General features: G+C 45.8%; 1 protein-coding gene across 7 annotated transcripts in view; it reads left to right on the forward strand.

The window, feature by feature from the left end:
* Window positions 1-14,534, forward strand: part of FYN (FYN proto-oncogene, Src family tyrosine kinase) — a gene marked incomplete at its 3' end in the record, with an annotated part of 210,397 nt that overhangs the window by 22,311 nt on the left and 173,552 nt on the right. For 3 of the 7 annotated variants that reach the window (XM_080806911.1, XM_080806916.1, XM_080806918.1), the window contains exon 2: window positions 6,174-6,213. Of the gene's footprint in view, window positions 1-5,614; window positions 5,784-6,173; window positions 6,214-6,964; window positions 7,070-14,534 lie in introns of those variants that run through there. The other 4 variants (XM_080806912.1, XM_080806917.1, XM_080806913.1 and 1 more) reach the window with 3 other exon arrangements.

Genomic DNA, 14,534 nt, shown 5'->3' on the forward strand with positions numbered 1-14,534 from the left:
TTAAAATCAGGCAGTTTTATATAAAAATGGAGATTTTCCACTTCTTTTGAAAAGAATTGGAAGGTCTGGCAAAACCGAGCCTGCATTCTCCCAGGACTGCAGCCTGCCTCAGCCATGCTGCAGCTGTCCTCCTGGGTGGGGGCAGGGCCCTTCAGCTCCCCCAGCCCGACCTCCCCTGCTTCGTTCACTTGTTTTACCTGCCTGGCCCTGTAGGCTATGTGGTATGTGACCCCCCCTGCACCCTTTCCCTCACCCAGTCCAGAACAAAGAAATAGCAGAGCGAGGGATTAGAGCAGGGTCCAACTGCTTCCTCCCTCACTGTGGACCGAAATTCTGTGTTTTAGAGAGTAAGTCATAGGTCAATGGTGAGAGGAATCATTAGGTGATACAGCCTCTAGTTTGCACCTTACCACTTGAAATAGACCCTGCAGTTAATTGTACTAGGTACATGGTTCATATTGGGGTATGTCCCCATTTGCCTCTACCAGAAGTAGAGTAGTACCATGAGCTATGAGTTGTCACGTGCAGGATGGAGGTGAGGTGCTAGAGGGTAACAGTTCCATCAGCATCAAAAAACTAGCCAGAAGGAGAAAGCTCCAATATCATAACGGGGCTCTGGATTTTCAGTAAGCATAGATTACCTTTTCAATGAGGTAAATAAATGATGTAAATAAGCATAAATAAAAATAAATAAGAATGAGGTAGTAGGACAAAGGATATAGGACATTGGCGGAGCCGCATCACGTCTTCCCAGGCTAGAATCCTCAAAGGCAATCCCCAGCCATCTTTGCTGTCCTCTCCCCGACTAGACCCTTTTCTTCAAACTCCTTCAGGAGTCTCAACTTGTTACCAAGGCCCTGTGCCCTTCACCATGGTGAACGTGGATGGGTCACTGCGCCTTTGGCAGGGGGCCGGGTGGGGGTCACAGGTAAGATGTGAGAAGAGGTTGTGGTTGCTGCCATCTTGAACTTCGTTAGAAGGTTCGTATGTGGAGGAGGACATAGGAGAATGACCCAGTCTGGGGCCAGAGGGAACGGCTAAAGGAAGGTACATTTTTCCTGGGGAAACCAGGCAATGAGGAATACCCCACCACAAAGGGCCTTGTCTGAGCTGGCTCCTGTCTCCAGGGCCTGCCCCAGTTGTTGGGCACACAGGAGACTGTGGTGACCTTGAGCGTGGCTGGTCCCAAACACTGCGCCGCGTGTCTGTGTGCAGCTGTGGCAGGAAGCCCACTGAGAGAGTGGGCCTGTTCCAGGCTTCAGGCAGGGAGCCAGGGGCCGCCCCTTCACCAGGGAACATTGAGGAGCTTCTGTGTACGCTCTGTATGTGTCTCAGCTTTCTTTATAATTGTGGCAGAGTCTGGTCCTGCCTGGTCTTTTTTGTGCCTTGGATCCTAAGTTAATAACCGAAGGAACAGTGCCCCTGTTGACATGCTTGATATGGAGGTTGCTGTCCAATGGCCATTTCATCCTCGTTGCCATTGACATCACACCACGTACAGTTCTGAGGTTCTCGCTTTAGTTTTGATTGAATAGAGCTATGATCGTTGGAGCAGAAAGCAGCCATTCAGATGTGAATAGACGTGTCTAGTAACATGCAGATGTTTTTTGGCAGGTTGATGAATATTTTAAATCTTCTTCAAGAAGTAAAAAGGGTTGAATTGGAAGTAGAGAAGATTCTGTGGCAAGAGAAAAGTGTATTTCATTTCTCTCTCAATCTTCCTTTTCTTAAAATAATCAAACAAAAACCAGAACCAGGATTCAAATCTTGGATTTGTGATATCCCTTACATCTCCTTCTTCACTTGGGAGTTGTGACTGTGACTCTCATGTATTGAACCTCAGTTTCTCAGTCACATTTTTTTAAGTAGAAAGGAAACACTGGCTACTATTAAAAATAACAGTGGAATCTCCAGATTGGATCTTTGTCACTTATTTATAGCTAAAGACACAGGACTAAATGGAAGGAAAGTCATCTTCTGGTTCTCTGTAAGCTATGTGTGGTATGTGGACACACCTTGGATTCTTCTCCTACCTCCCCCCCCCCAACCCCCTGTACTTGCAGCTTGAATCAGGGTAGCTTTGTTTCCTTCATCCCTGTCCGGGCAGTTCTTCATTAGTCACTCTATCACCACCCCTCGTCACCCTTCACCCCTCCATCAGTAGAGCTGCTACAGCCCCTGTTGTGCTCAGCATGGCCCTGGCCACAGACGAGCTGGCGTCTGAGCAGGGGAGACCGTGAAGCAGGTACTGAGTATAAAGTGCTGTGAGAACACTGAGGAGAGGAAATCTAGTTCTGCACAGAAGCGGGACCAAAGGAAAACAGGAGAGAAAAGGTGATTTTGTCCTGGGCCCTGACAGCGACAGCTAATTAGGGGAACCCTGTCCTGAACCCAGCAGGGTTGGTGAGATTGGAGTGACGATGCTTTGTCCAGTGCCAGGAATATGCTGGAGGCTGTAACTATTTTTCAGCCCCTTCCTGGGATAGAGGCAAGTAGAAAAGACACTGGTAACCCCAGGGGTGTGCCTTTAAGTGGCTGACTTGTTAGCTGGCCTCTGCCTCAGTTTCCCACCTTTCTCCCACCAGCCTACCACCATCCTCTTAACTCCCTCTCTGCCCCCTCTGTAGTCCCGCAAGCCTCTTGCCATTCTCCGAACATGTGGCCGATGCCCCGTTGACTGTGTCTGTTTATTCCTCTGCCCTGGGGTAAGGTGCCTGTGGTGGGTGCCGCGGGAGACGTGCCCCAGATGGTTGGAAATAGGAGAGTGGTGGGGCTGTGCGGATGGCTGCATCAAGAGAAAACCCACAGTTGAACGCTTCTCAGTTTTATTTTTATAGAGTTTTCTCTAAGAACAAAGATCTCTGTGTATTCTCCTAAAGATAAGAGGATTTGATCCGATCTAAATAGTTGGGAGTAGCTCGTTTTTGGCCAGGGCCTTATTCTCTGGCTTCCATTCCTGCAGGCAGTCACACATTTGCAACATTCATGGATCAGCCTTTTCCACTGGGGAATCTGGGTCACTTCAGTCGTGTTTCTCAAACAAAACATTAGCACTACTTCAGCAGGAAGAATAAAAGCATGGAAAATGCCCTAATGCCCACAAGCCCACAGTTGGATACAGAGTCAACTGTTGAAAGAGTCTGTGTAACCACATATACACATCTGTGTCTGTACAAAAACACACACAGGGAAGGAGAGGTCTATCTTGCCTTAAGCCTTGGAAACTTAAAACTTGGATATTCCAAAAATTTAGATTTAGAATAAAAATAAAATGGGATAATTGGTCAATTTTTAAAGAATGATTTTTTAAAGTTAAGACAAATAAAAGATACCTTTTTTTTTTTTAAGATTTATTTGAGAGAAAGGGAATATGTGGGTGAACCTGAACATGAGGGGAGGTCTGTGGGGAAGGGGGAGGGGAAGAGGGCTGAAAGAAGTCTCATGACCCTGAGATCACAACCCGAGCCAAAGTCAGAAGTTGGACGTTCAACCAACTGTGCCACCCAGGTGTCCCAAATAAAAGGTACTTCTATTTCACTTAAACATTTCATGACAAAATTTATTCTCAAATTTTAGAAACACACCCTTTAGTTAAGACAGAGATACCTGGTTTTAAAAACAGATGCCACTCTTCGTACTAGATAGGGTTGTCCTGTGAATTTTATTTTGTGGCAATTTTATTTCACCAAACCAGATCTTCTTTGAAACAATGGAGCTGATGCCTAAAAATATCTCGGGCAGTGCTTGCTGGGAGTCTTTGAAGTTAAAGCTGTGGCATCCTTCTGCTTTGTGCTGCAGGATGATACATATATGTATTGTCTTTGTTAATTAACTCCATCTGTTTTGAAAGCCTGAAAGAGAGATTGGATGAAGCTGCATATATGCACAGGTGGCTAATATTCCTTTTGCACTAGTCAGCCAGCCGCTCCAGATAGGTTTTCAGTTTTCCTTTTGCTACCAGTTGCCGAAGTGCTACAGAGCTGAAGCTCATTCTTCAAGACCCTGTTGTTGAACTGGGCATCCCGTGCACTTGCACCTGTGCTGTGTACATGAGAGAGACTGAGTTTGCTTACTGCTTTGGGAAAGAGTAGTCATTCTCTAAGTGCACTTTCTGTGGCAGGTGAAGGAATCTTCCACCTTGCAAATAGAAAATTACATTCTGGGGGCACCTGGGTGGCTCAGTGGGTTAAGCGGCTGCCTTCGGCTCAGGTCATGATCCCAGCGTCCTGGGATCGAGTCCCACATCGGGCTCCTTGCTCGGCAGGGAGCCTGCTTCTCCCTCTGCCTCTGCCTACCACTCTGTCTGCCTGTGCTCGCTCTCTCTCTCTCTACCAAATAAATAAATTTAAAAAAAATTTAAAAAAAAAAAGAAGAAAATTACATTCTGTAAATCCGAATGACCGCCTTCCTAAACCTCTTTGAAAAACGTTCGCGTGGAAGTCAGACTTCCACTTTATATATGTTCCCTTTGGTGAAAAGTTGGGTTTTTGTTTATTTATTTTTGTTTTTTTAAGATTTATATATTTGTTTTAGAGGTGGGGAGGGGCAGAGGGAGAGGGAGAGAGAGGAACCTAAGCAGACTCTGAGCTGAGCATGGAGCCCAGTGTAGGGTTCGAACTCAGGACCCTGAGTTCACAAACTGAGCCTAAACCAAGAGTCGGTCGCTTAACTGACTGTGCCACACGGACACCCCTGATGAAAAGTTTTCATGGTACTGAATTACTCTTTGCTGGTTGCAGGGAGGCTAGTTAAAAATTTTGGACAATGGGGATTCCCATTTTTTTCCAGCTGGGCAGGGTCTGCATCCCCAGTGGGTTCGCCAGAAGCAAAGGCGTATATTGCCTGGTGGCATCTCAGTTAGGACAGGACAGTGTGTCCGAAGCAAGAAAGAGCTGGGGTGAGGTGGGTTGCTAAGGTACCAGCTGCATTAGCCTGCTCACTAGCACATTCTCTCCCTCCAGTCTCGTGCTGCTTCTCCTGCATGTCTGCAGTCAGTTCATGATTTGAATACCCATCTGCAGAAGACAATATATGAGTTTCTAATTCTCTTCCCCACGGTCATTTTTTTCTTTCCTTCATTCTGAGTCATCTTTGATTAAAGAAAACAAAGATGTTACTGTTAATTATGTACCCTTTCAAACAGTGCAAAAATTCTTTTGTGTGTGCGTAGGGATGGTTTTGATGGGGATAGAGATTTGTGATGGCAGTATTTTAAACCACAGACCAGGACACGAAGAATCACAATGAAAAAAAATGTGAGTCTCTACTACAATAGGAAAAATTGTTTCTGCTTTTTTATTCACATTCCTCAAACCTTTTACTTTCTTCCCTAACACTATCAACATAATTCCAGTCAGCCATTTTTATTCTCTTTAAACATCTTATTAAAACTGAAGCTTTGCTCAAATAGCTACAATTGCATATAACAAATGAGGTACCATAATATTGGCAGGTTGTAGGCAGAGCGCATGAGCAAACTGGAAAGCTGCCGTCTGCTCCTGGCACTTTAAAGAATCACGTGAAATGGGCATGGGTGCCTCAGAATCAGTACTCAGCTCTGTCAGGGGCTTGGCACAAGGTTCTAAGGTAATCCTGGGACTCGAGTTCTATGGGCGAGTTGGTGCAGGCTGGTGGGTTGGCACACCTCCCGGAGAGGGGAACACCAGCTGATGGGAAAGAGGGGCCATCCTGAGAAGGCTGTTTTAACAGCGAGGCCCACCCACAGCCAGACAGGAAGTGGGGCACATAGGGGTTGGGGGCTAAGGGAAGATCTAAGCCAAGAGGTGAGTTGAATAAGACCTTGGAAGACTCATTTTTTTTTTTTTAATGTGTCCCAACTGTGGATGACTTGTAGGCACTCAGAAGAGAGTGTGTGTGTGTGTGTGTGTGTGTGTGTGTGTGTGTGTGTAAGACCTCCATCTTTATCTTTCTTGACTCCAGAAACTCAAAATCTCATGTTGGCCTCCTTTGATGGTGGAGGGCCAGGTCTTTGCAGTTGCAGGCAGGTGTTTGTGGCAACTGTGACTTAGCTACAATTATGTGAACGAGAAAAAAGTTGTGAGCAAGCTGATTGTCTGCAGCACATGGAAATTCTATGGTGGTACTTTGTGGGAGATTTACAGGCAAAGAGTGTTCAGTTCTCTTTTGATGTCTATTTTTTTTTTCTTCTACAGATTTTTGAAGAAGCAGGATGCTGATCTAGACGTGGAAAAAGTAAGTTGACAAGTTTTGCACTGAGAGCACATGCCTTGTGAATTAGAAAGGGTGTCCCATTGGGACCCAGGACTTGGTCCACTTTGAACTTGGGATCATGACTCTGAGTCTGTACGTTTCTAAGAGAGAGGTTGAGTTGGAGATGGAATTGGTATACGAATAGAAAGTCTGCCCTCACTTAGGTAGATCTGCCTTTCCCCCCCCTCTCTTAGTTGTAACACTTGGTTTTGATAATTATGGGAAACATATGTTTTAGCTATATGATATGTCTCCTTACCCCAGAAATAGAATGGGACAGCTGTCCTGTGGCTGATGAGCCTTCAGGGGCTGCTGAGGGGTGGGTAGCACTCTGTCTTCAGACTGGTTAAGGAAGGTCCCCTTCAGTCCCTCTGTTTTCGTTTTTTCTCTACTCTGAGATGACTACTGCTTACCTCTGCCCTAGTTGTACCTTCAAATTGTAGTCACTGTGTCACAGGTCATTCTTTCATTCACTGAACACTTTTTGATGCTCACTGGGTATTAGGCACCATGCTGGAATCTGCTGAGACAAAAATGAATATGACCGACCAGTAAACAGGCAGTGATTATAGAATGTGATAGAAGTGTGCAGAAGGGGCTCTGGAAGCTCAGACTGAGGCTGGACTGTCCAGAAAAGCTCCCCGATGGAGGGCATGTGTGAAGGAACCATGTATCCATTGCTTCTGCAAGCGTTTGCTGAGTCTTCTCTGCCTGTCCTTCTCTCGTCTCCCAGGTGCCCTGGGTTCCCATGAAAGGCTGGATTTAAGCATGTCTCACTCGCCACCCGTGGGATCCTATTCTGCCCTGGTCTCCACGGCCCAGTCACATTGCCTTGGAGGTAATTTTTCAGCAGTTCAGGGGCTGAGCACTCAGGGGCTCTACTTCATCATCTAAGAATGACTTGGGGTTATTTCTTGTTTTGAACTTGGTATGTAAGACAGGTTCTTCTCCCCGAACTAGAGCCATTCGGTATGCAGTTGCTGTACCTTTAAGTCGAGGAAGTATACTATCTGAAACCTCCTTCTAGAACGATTGTAAGCAACCCCTGACTTTTGACCCATGTAGCCCCCTAGCTTCTGCAGAACGGACTGTGATCTACTTTCAGTCGTGGCCTTTTCAGCTCATGCAAACCAAGGTGACTCAGGCTCTAGTCGGGGCTAGATTGGAGAGGAACCTTTTTGAAATCCTGGTGTGCTTAGGTTTGGCCTGTAGAAGCCGAAGGCTGGCAAAGATACTCCCTATGGGGGCGGGAGGGGTGGGGAGGGCCAGTGCTGTGGCCCTCCTGGCCAGGCTGGCCCCACAGCAGGTTAGAAGAGCCTTTGGGTGCCCGGATCCACCTCGGGACGGTATAGTGCGGAAGAGCCGGCATAGCCAGAACCTTGGCGGGTCGGTTTAGGAAGTGCCTGGAGCTGTTCCAGGTTGCAGGGCTTGCCCTGCCTTGTGCGAGGTGAATCCTACAACCGTGATAGAGGGAGGTCCAGTTTATGGAGGAGGCGGGTCTGTTCATTGTGTTTTCAGTATAACCCAATGCCAGGCGGACAAGACGGCTGGGTAAATGGGGTGGGAAGCCCCGAGCGGAATGAATTAGAGTCTTGCTTCAGCTCTGCTGTTCATTTGCTCTAAGACCTTTAGCAAACCTTTTCTCTTGTGCAAGCCTCATTTTTCTTATCAGTAATGTGGTCCCTCTTCCAGGATCAAGTAAAATTCTGCATTTTTTAACTTAAAAATACAAATGACATTTTTTTTGTTTTCTTACTTGGTCTTTGTACCAAAAAGGATAAAGCACTGTTAGCCACGAGTGTGATGGATGCTTAATAAGGCCCACCAGAGGTTGGGAGCTCCTGGCAGGAGCAGCCGTGTCTGTCGTCTGTACCCTCATGTACAGCACTGGCAGCAGGGAGTGTCTAATGAGGGAATTGTGACCGACCCTGTCGTGTGGGTTGGGTATTTAAGTACTGAGGGGAATTCAGAATAAGAGATGCTTAAAGTGTGGTGGGAAATGCTTCTTGGGCTGCGTGAATTTGAGCTGCCTGCAAAGGACTCTGCCTGTTACACCCTCTCGGTCCCATAGTTAATGACCTGGAAAATACTGAACTGCCCTAGGGGAGTTCACTATTTTAAAAGTTCTATTTCAAAAGCTCCAATTCCAGATTTTTTTTTTCTAATGCTGATAGAAAGCTGTTGAGCACAGATGTATAAATTGTTCTTTTCGCCTGTATTTATATATCTGCCAAGAAGAATTTAGAATAGAGTGTGCCTCCATTGTATAATTAAATGATACCTGCTGGCCAACCCAAGGGAAGAAAAATCACAGAAGTCATGGTGTGTTTTTTTCTAAATGGATTTTTGAGTTTCCTTGTTCAGTTGAACATTTTTGTAAAGATAGAACTACGAATGGAAAATTAGCCTTATCTCAACATGTGAAAGCTCAAAGATAAGTCAACTAAATGCTGTAATTATTATTATCTATAGTTTATTGAGCTTATACTACATACCGAGTGCTTTCTCTGTGTCACACTTAACCATTACAACAATCTTGTGAGGGAACCATGTCCCTTACTATGAGTTGCTTGAGGCACCACAGTAACAGCAAGGATTCTAATTATATCTGTCTGGGTCTAGAGCCTTCTCTTTCTCATGCCATACCCTACCTTAAAATTGATACAATATTTGGGATAATATATTTGTGTGACTTCTTTCTAAAAAGTTTTATGAGTGATAAAAAAGCAATGTTACTTTCTAGCGAGGTCGTCGTTGACACTCCCTCACAATCCACAAGGTTGCCGTGCCACCATGCCCTTCTTCAAAGCTACCGTTGTTGTATAGTCATTTGTGCAGTGGCCATCTAGTATCTGTTCCCTCTTGAACTGTAAGCTTTGTCAGATCTGACTCCTTTCACGTGCTAAGCCTAGGGCCTGACTTCTAGAATGCCCTCTTAAAATGTTGACTACAGGCGTGAGAGAATGGCACATGACCAAAATAGCGGATAATGAGAGTCCATGAAAGCCACTTTAGTAAGTGGCAAGGTAAAAAATCTTACTGTGTACTCCAGAAATTGTGTTTCTTTTTTCCATCTATAGGTTTTATCTGTGGAAACCATGCTAATTAATAACATTATATGGAGATAAGACAATCACTCCTTGGCTTCCTCTTCAAAAGTACAAAGTTTCAAGCAGACAAATGAATAGATAATCCTTAAGAATTAAGTAATCGTGCAAGCAAAGAAGGTCTAAGGATAAAAGAGGGAGGAGCAGTAAAAGCAGAAGGGAGACATTAATACTGCTTTGTTTTGTTTTTTTTCACAGAATCTTCTTGAATTATTAAGGGATACACTTCTGAGTATGGTTTACATAAATCACTGATTTAAATATATACAGTGTATCTTCTAAAAGTAAAACCCATACTCAACTGAATTTTAGAATATGTAATCAGATTATGTCACAAGGACAAAAATATACTTTTTAAAAAATAAAACTAATTAAATTGGGTTCTCTTATTTGGTAATTTAAATCATGATTTAAATGGGTTTGGTTAAAACAACATCTACTTTGGTCATAATGACTTTCAAAGAGCTAAGGAGAGAGGTTTGAGATCCGTGTATCCTACATGATTTTCATGCATGCTGCGTGGCCTTTGTCTAGCATGATTGAAAGCATTTGGCACTTGCCTTGAGAGAGACCTGTCATTTTTGTAGTTTCAGTGAGAACCAGAATCCCTGTATTGCTGTTACGTTTGCAGGGTTTAGATGGCTGCCTTCAGGCCACAAATATGGCCATAGATCCTACTGTCTGTTTGATAGCTACAGAGGGAACCCCAAATAAAAATTGTCATTCAAAAGAAAAGTAAACAGAATACTTTAGAATGTTTCCTTTTTCCCATTGAATTCCTTAAAATGTATTCATCCATAAATGTAGAATGTACGTAGAAGTTGCTCCATTTTCCAATTTCTTTTGTTTTAATAAGCCCCAAGAGAAGTGATAACGATATCGTAGTTTCTTAATGTGGAGCTGATAGTTTTCATTAAAAAAAAAAAAAAAAAAAAAAGTCACTCTAAACAATTGGCTCAAAGTTTGAGACTGCCTCCGGAACCAAGTTTTAAGGCATGTATATTGGATTCCTATATAGCTGGTTGAGAGGTAGAAAAATTAATTGATGTAAAATTTTTCTTTAGTAGGAGGAATAGGATTTCCAGGAGTCAGAAGGTCAGCAGTGCTTTTTGGGGGGAGTGCAAAGGTATGAGGATGTGTCTTCAGTGGGGATGTGTCTGTGTATGGGGCAGGGGATGGTGTCAGGGTGTAGTGTGTCCCTGTGTATGCTGATTGCTGTAAGGTGTGAAGAGGAGGAGGGAAGAACACCCGTAAGCAGAACTCCCTGCCCTCTGTAGAAGCCACTGCTTCCTGAATGGAGTGGAGGGCTCACCAGGTAGGTGTGGGAAATGGAGAAGGCAGCCCTGGTGTACAGATGGGACTGTGCCTTAGGCCTTCTGTGATTCACATGCTTAGGGCTGTCAACCCCAGGCCTTATAGGATGCCCACTTGTCTCCCATTCTCCATGCCCTGCCTCAGCCTCCACATAGACTGACCCATTTTCTTGGAGATTGGGCATGGGGAAAAACCAGGCTTCCTACGGCCTGCTTTCCTGGTGATTGGGAACGATTTGGGTGGGAGGGGGTTGTTTGGGCGGGAGGAACTTCCATGGAGTTCTGCTTTAGGTCGAAGAGCAAATAGTTCTAGTCCTGCATCAAAAACAGTTGTTACACATCACCCATAATAACTGACCAACTTTCTTTTATATAAATCTCTGCATTATAAACCTAAGTGCTGTGGGAGAAGAAAAAACATGTCCACTGCCAATTTGAATTTCTAAGATAATAAAAGATTCCCTCTTCCTAGACATAAACTCAGGCAGATGTTGGTGACCATTGGAAGAGCTACAGATAACAAAATTTAAGTTGTGATCCAAGGAAAGAGTTGGAAAATTACGGGTGAATTGTCTAGTCTTTGATGCAGAACACATACTTCATTTGTTCCTCAAACATTAACAACCATCTGTGGGCTAACCACCATCCTAGGCCACATGTTATCTTACTCAGTAGTCCTGTTTTACATGTGAGGGAAATGAAACCCAACAGAAATGAAATGATTTGCCCCAGGACTTATATCTGGGAAGTCACAAGATCCAAAAGTAGCTCTCAAACTCGGAATACCCTCTGTTTCCACTCTACGGTGGATGTTCTCTGGTACTGGTCCCACCAGGGGGTCTCTTGGGGGTGACGACATGAGAGTGACTTTCCACGATGGCATTCTGTAGGATTGGGAGTCCGGGGAGGCCTGTTCCTGGGCTCGGGATCATCTCATTTTCCTCCTCTCAGTAACATTCATCATTCTACAAGGAGAGAGCTGGATGCTGCCAGGAGAGAGTGGGGAGAAACTTAGCCCACGTCACAATGGAGAATCAAGACAAGCTCCCACCTACTCTGCAGGCTTTCTCCTGTAGCCGTGAGTTGCTGCATAATTTCTTCCACTGCAGCCAGGCCTGCTGGGGGGAGGTCATCTGCCTTGCATGGATTTATTGTCTGCTGAAATCACCCGTGAAGGAGAGATTATTAGTAAAATATGTGTAAAGAATGGCTAAGAAGATACTTTTGTCACTGCCCCAAAACACTTTTAAAAGTAGAGCTGCACTTGCTCTGAGCTGCTGTGTGTATGGGGAAGAGACCTAAAAATACGTGAAAATTCAAGCTTTTCCCCTAACCAAGGTTATTACTGCCCACTTTGGGGGGCTACACAGAAGTTTAAGTAGAAAATCTCCGTATTCATTTGCTGTGGCTGCCATAGCGAGCAACCGCACACTGGACGGCAGAAAACAACAGATTTCTTCTCTCCCAGTTTTGGAGGTCAGAGCCCACAGCAGGATGTCAGGAGCACATGCCCTCCAGAGGCTGGGGGCGGCGGGGGGAGGGAAGCTGTTACTTGCCGGCCTGCTCCTGGTAGTACAGGCACTCCTTTGACTTGTGGCCATATCACCCCAGCCTCAGCCTTAGCCTGCAGATTCTCTTCTCTCCTTTGTGCATCTCTATTAGATCTCCTGCGCGTTCCTCTTGTAAGGATGCCCGTGATGGCTTTTAGAACCTGCTGGATAATCCAGGATAAGCTCCTCCTCCCAAGATCCTTCACTTCATTAGACCTTAGCATTCCATTCTGTATGAGCTGATAGTCACAGATTGCAGGGATTAGGAAGTGAAAATCTTGGGGAGGGGGTGGACATTTTTCTGCCTCCCACACCTTCTCTTTTCCACATTTTTCATTTCCTGAAACATAAAGCTTACGACCACTGGTTTCACACAATACTTCCAGTGAGTTTGATTTTTCCTACAAGGGGCCCTTGGGAGACCTAAGAGCCCATCTGGTCTCCCAGGCCACAGAACAGGCAAGACCATGTCTATCTTCTTTCTTAGATTGGGGTTAATGTGAGGTTGAGGAATCATGGTTTCTGAGAGCAGGGAGGGGCCTTCAAAATCGTAGTCTCCCAGTCTTAGGGGGAAACTGAGGCCAGGATGCAGGGTCAGCCGAGGCAGGAGCAGAGGTGGGACCAGCACCTCCTGCTTCAGCCGACCTCTTCCACTGTGTGCCTGCCTGCGTCCCTGTGTGTGTGACCCTGTGTGAGAGTCCTCTTGTCAGGTAAGTCTCCATGTCATCATTCATGTGACAGCTCTTTGGCACTGGAGCTCTTTGGCACCCCTGCAAATCCCCCTTTCCTCAGCCATCAGCCCTGTTCTTACAGATATTCTTACAGTACCTAATATTAGGAATTCTGCCATTCTGGTCACATCCCCCTGGAGGCGTTCCCTTAAGAACATAGCACTCAGACATGAATGGTACTTTTGTGACAGCTTGCCCAGTGTAGGGTAAGAACTCTACTCCTGGAACTGTTAGGTCTTGTGAGATGTACATGTTTTCTGCATCATTATGTGCTACACTTAGGGGAACCAAGGTCACACCTCTATTTAGCCACCCTGTCACACTTTTGCCTTGGGTTCGGTACACATCCTTAAGACTTTAAAATACGGGGGCGCCTGGGTGGCTCAGTGGGTTAAAGCCTCTGCCTTCGGGTCGGGTCATGATCCCAGGGTCCTGGGATCGAGCCCCACATTGGGCTCTCTGCTCAGTGGGGGGCCTGCCTCCCCCCTACCCCGCCTGCCTCTCTGCCTACTTGTGATCTCTCTCTCTCTGTCAAATAAATAAATAAAATCTTTAAAAAAAAAAAAAAAGACTTTAAAATACGAATTGCTTTAAACCTATCCCCTTTTGCCCTGCCAGATAGAAGAGCCAGGTTTCTGTCCGTAGCAGGATGGGATCAGCTTGGGATCCAGACAGAGGCCAGACAGGGGTCCAGAGAATAGACACATTGGCAAGCTGGGGCATGCTCATGGGGATGGTACCAGCTGCAGACAGTAAACAGGAGGCAGTTAGGCCAATTTGGTGAGGCACAGTACTGGAGAAAGCCCTCCACAGGTGGCCATCTAGATGGACAGGTGTTGGCAGCAGAATTGTCCGGCTGAGCAGGCCAGGGGGGAGATAGGAGGAGCACTGGTGGGAGGGACAAGACTCAGACAAGAAGCTGATGAAGAGATGAGTCCTGAATAATGAGTTCGAACCAACTGCCAAGACAGGAGGGCCCAAGATAGGAGCTTGAGCCCAGGGAGTAAGAGGAAGCCCCTGGTGTGACATCAGAGTCACAACACTGAGGTGGGTCTGTGTGTCAGTGGCCTGGAGCCTCGCCCATTCAGAGCCTGGGCTCCGGGTCACATGGCAGAGCTTGTGAACAGGGCTGAGTTGTCCCAGCTGAGCAGATTAGAGGGTGTAAGGTAGGTGATGAAACCCTCCTATACATACACAAGTGATTTTTTTTTCTTACCGTTTAAGGCAGGGTTTTATTTTTGTGAACTCTTTGGGTTCTTTTTTGGTCTGTCCCATCAGTCATTCCAGCTGTCTGAAATGTTTTAAAATCTCTATTCTTTCCTCTAATTGATGGACTGTCCCCTCCATTGTGAATTATTTGTGATATCCCTAAGCACATCTTGACGAAAACCTTACCAGGGATGAACCTACAAAGCCCCGCTGGGCAGGGCCCTCCCTCCAGGTCAGTGTTGCTCCTCGGTGATGTTAGCGCTGCTGGGTGTGGCTGCTCCTCACCTCTGGGGCCTTCAGATTGAACTGTTTCCTATCCCAGGGCCTTCCGTCTCGAGCAGCTATGCTTCGAGTGACAGATGCTTTGCTGAGGCCGGGGGCTCTGTGTCTATA

The sequence above is a fragment of the Martes martes genome, assembly GCF_963455335.1.
Source record: "Martes martes genome assembly, chromosome: 6".
NCBI classification, from domain to species: Eukaryota; Metazoa; Chordata; class Mammalia; order Carnivora; family Mustelidae; genus Martes; species Martes martes.